Source organism: Cervus elaphus, chromosome 8 (assembly GCF_910594005.1).
Source record: "Cervus elaphus chromosome 8, mCerEla1.1, whole genome shotgun sequence".
Classification (NCBI taxonomy): Eukaryota; Metazoa; Chordata; class Mammalia; order Artiodactyla; family Cervidae; genus Cervus; species Cervus elaphus.
The window spans coordinates 6,508,941-6,517,125 of NC_057822.1; the positions used below are offsets into that span (position 1 = coordinate 6,508,941).

The window sequence follows — 8,185 nt, forward strand, 5'->3', positions numbered from 1 at the left end:
AGAGTCTTAGCCACTGGACCACCTGGGAAGGCCCCCCCATAATAACTTTAAATGGAGTATAAATCGATAAAAATATTGAACCCAGATACCTACGATCATTTTTATTTGTTTATTTATTTATGTTTGGCTGCTCGGGGTCTTCGTTGCTGCCCACGGGCTTTCTCTAGTTGCAGCGATGGGGCTCCTCTCTAGCTGTGGTGTGTGGGCTTCTCATCGGGGCGGCTTCTGCTGTTGCCGAGCACAGGCTCTAGGGCGTGCAGGCTTCAGGAGCTGCAGCACGCAGGCTCGAGATTGCAAGTTCAGTAGTTGTGGCGCATGGCCTTAGTTGCCCCATGGCATGATCTTAGTTCCTCAACCAGGAATTGAACTCATGTCCTCTGCATTGGCAGGTGGATTCTTAACCACTGGACCACCGGGGAAGTCCAGAAGTCCCTATGACAAAGGAGGCAAGAATATACAATGGAGAAAAGGCAGTCTCTTCAACAAGTAGTGCTGGGAAAACTGGACCGTGACACGTTAAACAATGAGGTTAGAACATTTCCTCACATCATATACAAAAAAAAAAAAACCCTCAAAACAGGTTTACAGACCAAAATGAAAGATCTGAACCCACACAACTCCTAGAGGAGAACATGGGTGGAATGCTCTTTGACATAAATCGTAGCAAGATTTTCTTGGATCAGCCTCCAAAGGCAAAAGAAGTAAAAGCAAATGTAAACAAATGGAACTTAATTAAATTTAAAAGCTTGTGCACTGCAAAGGAAACCACCAACAAAATGAAAACACAGCCTAGGGCATGGGAGAGAGTATTCGCAAATAATGTGACTGACAAGGGTTTAATATCCAAAATTTGATCAACAACTCCAAAAACTCAATACACAAACAACCCAATCAAAAAATGAGCAGGAGAGTCGAATAGATACTTTTCCAAAGAAGACATACAGATGGTCAACAGGCACAGGCAAAGATGCTCAGGGAATTCTCGAGCAATCCAATGGTTAGGACTGCTGAGGGCCCGGGTTAAATCCCTGATCGGGGAACTAAGATCCTGTAAGTCATGCAGTTGCAGCCAAAAGGGAAAAGGCAAAGACAGAGAAGAAACGACGTGTGACAACTCTAACAGAGATAGGCAAGTCCAAACCACAACGAGGTATCACCTCGTACATGTCAGGATGGCTATCATCAAAAAGAACATGGATAACAAAAGTTGGTGAGCTTGTGGAGGAAAGGGAACCCTCATACACTGTTGGTGGAGAATGTAAATTGGTGCAGCCACTGTGAAGAACAGTGTGGAGGTTCCTTAAAAAACGAAAAATAGAGCTACCCTACGATCCAGTAATCCCACTCCTGGGCATGCTGTTGTTCTTTTTCAGCTGCTCAGCCACATCCGACTCTTTGCGGCCCCATGAACTGCAGCACACCAGGTTTCCCTGTCCTTCACTATGTCCCAGAGTTTGCTCAAACTCATGTCTATTGAGTCAGTATTGCCATCCAACCATCTCATCCTCTGTCATCCCCTTCTCCTCCTGCCTTCAATCTTTCCCAGCATCAGGGTCTTTTCAAATGAGTCAGCTCTTCGCATCAGGTAGCCAAGATATTGGAGTTTCAGCTTCAGCATCCGTCCTTCCAATGAATATTCAGGACTGATTTCCTTGAGGATGGACTGGTTGGATCTCCTTGCAGTCCAAGGGACTCTCAAGAGTCTTCTCCAACACCACAGTTCAAAAGCATCAATTCTTTGGCGCTCAGTTTTCCTTATAATCCAACTCTCACATCCATACATGACTACTGGAAAAACCATAGCTTTGACTAGACAGAACTTTCTTGGCAAAGTAATGTGCTTCCTCAAATCAGGAAACAGAAGTGGAGGCCTGTCCCAAGGTTCTCCCCTCACCTTACACAGGGAAAGTGGGAATGGCTCAGGTCACCTTTAGCGCTGCTTTATTCCTTACCTTCTCTCCCAAGCACAACGCTGTGATGGAGCTTTTGTTTAGTCTTTGCTGCATTTTGGATGAATGAAGCACAGAGCCCCAAAAAACTGATTTGGGGAAAGCCTGTTCTAGGCCAGTTTCCAGGATATATCCAGCCCCAATCTCTGTCCTCCCGCAGAAGGGGGCTGAGTTACCCATTGTATGTATACACCATATATTGCTTATCCACTCATCTATCAATGGACGCTTGGGTTGCTTTCTCAAAGATAACTTTATTAAACTCTTTAAAAGAATTGCCATTTTAGACAGAAACCTCTTTAAAAGTTCATGTGTCCCAGCTCTACTATACGAGAAAGAAGTTGGGTATGGAGTGGAAATCTCTAGACCTTTAGGCTTCGACTTAAGAATCAGAAGTCTTATAGGCTTTCTTAGCTTTGAGCTAAGAACCAGAAGTTCCAAATCCAAGTCCTAGTTTTGCTATCAAGGCAATTTTAATCTTCTAGGCCTGTTTCCTCACTTGTAAAGTGAGTGATGGTATAAGTAATCGTATCTTAATCCATGTGCTCATATTTTATTCCATACACATACCCATTATGTGCTAGTGAAGTTGCTCAGTCGTGTCTGACTCTTTGTGACCCCATGGACTGTAGCCTGCCAAGGCTCCTCCGTCCATGGGAGTTTCCAAGCAAGAATACTGGAGTGGGTTGCCATTTCCTTCTCCACATTAATTGTGGTAGACAGCATAATTCTTTTTTTTTTTTTTTTTTTAGTGTGGCTGCACCAGGCCTAAGTTGCAGCACTCAGGATCTTCCATCTTTTTTGCGGCATGCAAGATCTTTAGTTGCACTATGCGGGATCTAGTTCCCTGACCAGGGATCAAACCCTGGCCCCCTGCACTGGGAATGCAAAGTCTTAACCACTGGGCTACCGGGGAAGTCCTCAGTTCAGTTCAGTTCAGTTGCTCAGTCGTGTCCGACTCTTTGCAACCCCGTGAATCGCAGCACGCCAGGCCTCCCTGTCCCCTGTCCATCACTAACTCCTGGAGTTTACTCAAACTCATGTCCATCGAGTCAGTGATGCCATCCAGCCATCTCATCCTCTGTTGTCCCCTTCTCCTCCTGCCCCCAATCCCTCCCAGCATCAGGGTCTTTTCCAATGAGTCAGCTCTTCACACCAGGTGGCCAAAGTATTGGAGTTTCAGCTTCAGCATCAGTCCTTCCAATGAACACCCAGGACTGATCTCCTTTGGGATGGGCTGGTTGGATCTCCTTGCAGTCCAAGGGACTCAAGAGTCTTCTCCAACACCACAGTTCAAAAGCATCAATTTTTCAGCACTCAGCTTTCTTCACAGTCCAACTCTCACATCCATACATGACCACTGGAAAAACCATAGCCTTGACCAGACGGACCTTTGTTGGCAAAGTAATGTCTCTGCTTTTTAATATGCTATCTAGGTTGGTCATAACTTTCCTTCCAAGGAGTTAGCGTCTTTTAATTTCATGGCTGCAGTCACCATCTGCAGTGATTTTGCAGTCCCCTAAAATAAAGTCTGACACTGTTTCCACTGTTTCCCCATCTATTTCCCATGAAGTGATGGGACCAGATGCCATGATTTTAGTTTTCTGAATGTTGAGCTTTAAGCCAACTTTTTCATTCTCCTCTTTCACTTTCATCAAGAGGCTTTTTAGTTCCTCTTCACTTTCTGCCATAAGGGTGGTGTCATCTGCATATCTGAGGTTATTGATATTTTTCTCGGCAATCTTGACTCCAGCTTGTGCTTCTTTCAGTCCAGCATTTCTTATTTAAATTAAATAAGCAGGGTGACAATATACAGCCTTGACGTACTCCTTTCCCTATTTGGAACCAGTCTGTTGTTCCATGTCCAGTTCTAACTGTTGCTTCCTGATCTGCATATAGGTTTCTCAACAGGCAGGTCAGGTGGTCTGGTATGCCCATCTCTTTCAGAATTTTCCACAGTTTATTGTGATCTACACAGTCAAAGGCTTTGGCATAGTCAATAAAGCAGAAATAGATGTTTTTCTGGAACTCTCTTGCTTTTTTGATGATCCAGTTGGCAATTTGATGTTGGCAATTTGATCTCTGGTTCCTCTGCCTTTTCTAAAACCAGCTTGAACATCTGGAAGTTCACGGTTCACGTATTGCTGAAGCCTGGCTTGGAGAATTTTGAGCATTACTTTACTATGGCAAGTCCTATGAGTATACAATTTCGATTCAGAATGAAGTCCTGTCCTTGTCACTTACTTGACCCTCCCACAGACCTCCTTCTCTGAATCTGTTCCTTTATCTGCCAAATGGGCTCAAAGAATCAAAATGAGGTCCTGGGTGACTTGCAAGTGCATACAGATGTGAGTCGCTATCGTGATCACCCTGAGGCTAGTTCAGCGTCTGCTGTGGAGCTCTATTTGTGAAGGGGAGAGGGTGGTCTGAGCCAAAGAGATGTGAGGTCACCCTTCGCAGTCACACAGGAAAGAGGGGACCGTATGTGGGACAAAGAGACCGTGTACGGGAAGAGCACACGGAGTTTAAGATTTTTCAGGGCAAGGATCTGAGCTGGAGGCAGATCGGATGTTGAGGGGATGGTTGTAAAGGTAAAAGAGCTGTCAAGATGCGCTAAAGTGAGGGGCCCTTGGTGACGTAGCCTTGGGGGGCTGAGCTTTCCTGAGGGCTGGGATGGAAAGCAAAGCCCCCCCACCCTCTTCTCCCTCAGTCTCCCCCCACCCCTCGCCCCCGCTGGCTGCTTCCCTTCCCCAATTCCCCCAGGGCTCTGGCCTTTCTACAGTCACTTTTACAGTTGCTGGTGAGAATGGTTTCTCTTCTGGTGTGACTGGCCCAGGGTTTTCTGGCTTTCACATGTCAGAACATGTGCCGGAATCCTCACGCAGGGAGGCCCTCTCCACTATGTCCCAATACATCTACTTACATTCCAGAAACATCAGGCAATCATCTAGTTCCAGTCCTACAGGTTTTTTTCCCCCTCTTTCTCAACACTCAAGCCTCAAATAATATCTTTGAGATCATTTTGGGGTGCATTCAAAAGGAACACACTCAAAAAGCTGGATGCCTTGCTCTCATTCACTCACTCATCAAACATCCAGAGAGCCCCTCCTTTGGGCCAAGTTTTGTTCTAGGCCAGGGTTTCCCTGGGATTCCCAGGTGGCATGATGGTAAAGAATCTGCCTGCCAATGCAGGAGCTGCAAGAGACTCAGGTTGGATCCCTGGGTCAGGAAGAGTCCCCAGAGAAGGAAATGATGACCCACTCCAGTATTCTTGCCTGAGAAGTCCCATGGACAGAGGAGCCCGGTGGACTACAGTCCACGGGGTCACAAAGAGTCGGACACGACTGAATGAGCACACACACATGGTGTGTGTGTCACAGGGGAAATGGTCAGGAAGCATGTCACAGGGAAATGGTTGCCTCAGGCTCCAAGAGGTCAGGGAAGGGCTAAAACTTGAAAGAGAAGTAGAAATTAGCCAGGTAAAGAGCCAGGAGGCTGTAATGGGAGTGAGAAAAATCATTTCAGGCAGAAAGGATAGCACGGGCAAGCACTCTGTGGTTTGGGGGAGCACAGGCTTGAGAAAGACCAGAGTGACTGGAATTCAGAAAAGAAGAGGCTAGAGCAAGGGGAAGTAGAGGCCAGGCCAGGCTTCATAAGTCAAGGCAAACATTATTCAAGCAGCAATGGGAAACCACTGATGTGTGTTAAACAAGACACGAAGTTTCTCAGTGTGATGTGCCAAGCCGAAGACTTCTCCCCCAAATGCCAATAGTCTGAGAGCACTCTGGTTTGGCTGCAGTGGTCCAAAAGGGTCTTCGAGATTGTCTGAAATAATCCCCTCCTGCGGGACTTTGCTGATGGTCCAGTGGTTAAGATGCTGCGCTGCCAATGCCGGGGGCATGGGTTTGTTCCATGATCAATGAGCTAGGATGGATCCCACGTGCCGTGCAGACAGCCCAAAGATTAACAGTCTCTGTCCACGCTCCTCTGTGTGCCTCTCTTGTACAGGCCCTTGAGTCCTGGTGTTGGCGATATCACCAGTGCTCAGATGCTCAGTTGTATCCCACTCTTTGAGACCCCATGGACTGTATGTAATATATCCTACAAGTCTCCTCTGTCCATGGGATTCTCCAGGCCAGAATACTGAAGTGGGTAGCCATTCCCTTCTCCGGAGGATCGTCCTGACCCAGGGATCAAACCCACATCTCTTAAGTCTCTTACCTGGGCAGACGGATTCTTTACCTCTAGCACCATCTGGGAAGCCCAGCTACATCACGAAATAGGCCTCAAAGCTGAATGATTTCTGTGGTATCTCTGGAAGCTTTGGAAACTTTAGGGCCAAAGCAGGGGCCAGGCAGAGCCTGAATTTGGAGAGGCTGAGACTTGGTCTCATGCATCTTTGCATCCCTCACTGAGGCGTTAAAGGATTATTATTAAAGGATTCTTTTCAAAAAAGGGTAAAATCATAATGTGCATCTAGGTATAAAATGAACACGTTAGAGATTTCATTTAACTCATTACCAGTGAACGAACTGGTAAGATGTTACAACTAGTTTAAAGGAGAATCCAAAGAACAGACATATTTATTGATCAAGAATATTGACATAAATGCCCAAATGGAAGACAAATCAGCTTCTTTCACAGGGAAGGAATAAAATCCATGGAGTGTTGGCCAGACAGAACTTGCGTGTTGATAGACCAGAACTATTTTACTTTGCTCTCAGTTCTCTACTATTTACAGAGCTATAAAGTAGTTCAAAGGCAATAAAAAGCTAGAATTTCCAGCTAGACAGCATGGAAAGCTTGCACCAGACCAGCGTCAGCTTTTACTGTTAATGGCCAGGTAGTAAATATTTCAAACTTTGTGGGCCATATGGTCTTGTTTCAACTATTCAATTCTGTTCTTCAGGTGTGAAAATAGCTGTAGATAAGACCCCAATAAGCCTGCTGTGTTCCAATAAAACCCAACTCAGGGCAGTAAAATTGGAATAGCATATAGTTTTCACATGTCACGAAATATTCTTTTAATTTTTTTCAACCCTTTGAAAATGTAAAATCCACTCAAGGGATATGAAAGCAGGTGGCTGTCGGATTTGCTCAATATATAATATTTTGCCAACTCTTGCTCTAGACAATGCTGTTTTCCACTGAAGCATAAGTTTTTCTCTATAGTCTCTTGATTTGGTAGGCAGAATAATGCCCCCCTCCATATATGCACATGTTCTAACCTCTGGAACCTGTGAATAGGTATATTGTGTAACAGCAGAGGGGAATTAAAGTTGTTAATCAGATGATTCTGAGATGAGAAGGCTACCCTGGATTATGTGGGTGAGTCCAGTGTAATCCCAAGTGTTCTTTTGTTTGGGAAAAAAACATTTTTATTTATTTCGTTGCCCCAGGCCTTACTCGCTGCATGTGGAATCTTTAGTTTCAGCTTATGGAAAACAGTTTCCCGACAAGGAATCAACCTTGGGCCCTCTGCTTTGGGAGCTCAGAGTCTGAGCTACTGGACAACTGCAAAAGTCCCCATAAGGTGTTCTTAAACACAGAAGAAGTAGGCCAAAGAGTCAGAACACAGAGCTGGCATCATGAGAAAGACTCGACAGCTGTTGCTGGCTTTGAAGATGGAAGGGGGCCATGAGCCAAGGAATGCAGGCAGCGTCTGGAAGCTGGAAAAGGCAAGGAAATGACTTTTCCTCGAGAGCCTCCGGAAGGAACACAGTCCTACTGACAACTTGATTTTAGCCCAGTGAGACCCATTTTGGAGTTTCTGACTTCCAGAACTACAGGGTAATACATCTATATTGTTTTAAGATACCAAGTTTGTGATAATTTGTTACAGCAGCAATAGGAAACTTATATACCTCCTTTAATAAAAAAATATAATTTCAAAGAAAGATTATTCTTGGTCACAGAATAAAATTGGTCTCATTCAGTTTGGCTTGATTATGTACACAGGTGCAGTGAGAATGCTCACTTACCAGATCTTAACAATTTTTTTCAAATTTTCAAAAGGAATCTCAGATTGGGCTTTAAGTTTAGGTAAATTCCTCTCTTCTTGAGTCCTCCAAATATCTAAGAGTTTGGGATTTTCCAGGAAATGAACTTACCGATTCACCTATAAGGTTGGGAATGCTCTTCGTTGGGCGCCAGGTCACTTTTACTGGGAGAGCTGTGAAAGCATTAACTTCTATTTCTTTAAAAGTGTTAGTCATATCAAAAGTGGTAACTAGGGA

General features: G+C 44.9%; 1 long non-coding RNA gene across 1 annotated transcript; it reads left to right on the plus strand.

Annotated features, from left to right (window-relative positions):
• Positions 1-422: 422 nt before the first annotated feature.
• On the plus strand, positions 423-7,884 carry LOC122698325. The gene is made up of 2 exons (XR_006342314.1): positions 423-528; positions 7,349-7,884. It is a non-coding gene; the product is annotated as an uncharacterized LOC122698325 (long non-coding RNA).
• The last annotated feature ends 301 nt before the right edge of the window (positions 7,885-8,185 follow it).